Genomic DNA, 2,500 nt, shown 5'->3' with positions numbered 1-2,500 from the left:
AGAGAGACTGCTGGGAGGGACGCAGGAACCAGTCGAGTCAGCCGTTCATCATCGTATGGATGACCCATCTCCTCCTCTCACCTTTGGCCTCCCTCAGAGAGAGAGACTGTGTGTGTGTGTGTGTGTGTGTGTGTGGTGTCAAAACTCTCTGTGTGTTCAGTTTATGGATCCGGCCGAGGAGAAAAGTTTCACATTATACAAGCTAACGAAAATATCTGTTAAGCGCTGAAGGGAAAGCATCGAGGGGTCAGAGGTCGACCCTGACGAGAGACAAGCTCCTCACATTTTTCTTCTTCTTCTTCTTCGTCCTCTTCTTCTCTCTGTCTTACATATCTAAACCAGGCTCTCACACACACACACACACACACACACACATATTAATGCCTTGGCTCTTCCCACGCACACCAGGTTTCACCAGGACCCAAACCTGACTGGAGCGGCCAAAAAACACAAAAAATAAATACTCTGCCTTCTTTGAGAGGAAGAAGCAGGAAGCCTGCGGGCGGAGATGATGGGGAACGTAGGCAAGCTGTCAGCAGGGCCGGGCATATGCTGGACCCCCCACCCCCTACAAACTCCTCCACCCCCTTCACCTCCTTCTGTCTCGTCTTTGCCAGGAAACCAGTCTGCAGACCAGTAAACCAGTTTGGACGGTGTAAAGATGTGTTTTCATTTTAATTGTACTTATTCACGTATTTCTGAGTACATGTGAGCCCGTGTTTAGTGCTTGAGAGGTTATTGTACTGTTACTGTATCGTACTGTTGCCCCCCCCCCCCCCCACACACACACACACACACACACACACACACCAATGATTTTAAACCTATATACAAAGAGGACTAAAACAAGCAATCTTTAAAGGAATTTGTTTTAAAGTTATATATTAAAGATAGTTAAAGATATATATTTTCAAGATTTCTTTTTCAATTTTCATTTAGAGCAAATACTTTCATCAGCTTGTGTTCATACAAAATGTACCATTTGAGAATGTGTTGTAGAAAACTGAACGACTGCGAAGTGAGTAAAGGTTTTAAAGCAAGATTTACCTGTGATAAAATAATTAAATATTGTGAGTCTAAATGTGTTCATAGAGCAAAAAAATATATAATGTAACATCAAATCTAATATGAAATATGATGTTGTTTCATGTGATCCAGTCTGATGTGAGGATTGTGTTCAACAGACTGACAGACGGCTGCTTTAATCGACCCGTTGTGTTTATAATGGAGTGAATTCACCTGAACACAACAACACTGGAAGGTAACAAGGCAGGCACACACACACACTCACACACACACACACTCACTCACACACACACACACACACACACTCACACACACACACACTCACTCACACACACACACACACACACACACACACACACTCACACAGAAACAGATGTGCGCCCCCCCAAACACAATATGAAAACAACAGTGGAGACCTGCCAGCTGTTCACATAAAAACAGGGAGTCTGCACACCCAGCTGGAGACACACACACACACACACACACACACACACACACACACACACACACAAAGAAACTGGCAGGTGTGACTGCAGGATGGGAACCAATGGGATCGCTGCAATAATTACAGCGAGGGAAGATGATTGATCAGGAGCTCGTCAGCCGCTTCATTAAGAGACGTCACAGAGCCGCACTTGATTGGACAGCCAACGAGCCAATCAGGGCGATGCACAGAAAAATGTAATGTTTCTGAACACATTTTGGACCAAAATAATAAGAATAGTTCATGATTTTACCTGGAACAACATTAAACAAAGAAACAGGTTTAAAGCCTCTCTGGGGAAAAATGTCCTTAAAGTCCCGCAATGTCAAGCTTTGGTCCTGGGACCTCCTGGGGTCCTCAAGGAGATTACAGGGGGTCAGCCAAGCCAAGTCAAATAAAGATTAATTTAACTTTTAAGTTAAAGAAAATACATTTATTTACAGAGTTTAAAAGAAACACAAACTACAAACTCATCTCTATAGCCGCGGTCCCCAACCTATTTAGCGGCACGGACCGGTTTCGTGCAAGACAATATTTTCACAGTGTGGGCGATAAATAAAGACGTTGGAAATGGAAGCAGGGTTTTCAGAGGATATTCTGCCTTGATTTTAAACCAGAACACGGCAGAGTTGTTGTGTGAAACGTACTTTAGAAGATGATCTTCTTCTGGCTCGGACAGGTTCACTAACGGGTCTCGGATCCATTCTTTCGCAGTTCGTGGGTCTTTTGTGGTTGCGAAGTACCGCTCAAACTCTTTTAAAAGCAAAGACAAGTAATCGTGCACGAGCTGGGAGAATGATGGCTCGGCCTCAGTCCTTTCCAAAACCCCTGCCAACGTTTGAAACATGTCAAATATCCCACAATACCGGTGTGGCTTTGAATGCAGCGACTTTATCGGCCAACTTGAAAACAGTTCAAGTGACAGATTGAGTTCATTGAGCAGGTTGAATGTGTCGCACAAGTAAGTGAGTTTTAAGACCTGTTCCTTGT

The sequence above is a fragment of the Cyclopterus lumpus genome, chromosome 4, assembly GCF_009769545.1.
Source record: "Cyclopterus lumpus isolate fCycLum1 chromosome 4, fCycLum1.pri, whole genome shotgun sequence".
In the NCBI taxonomy this organism is placed as follows: Eukaryota; Metazoa; Chordata; class Actinopteri; order Perciformes; family Cyclopteridae; genus Cyclopterus; species Cyclopterus lumpus.
This window is presented reverse-complemented; position numbering follows the sequence as displayed.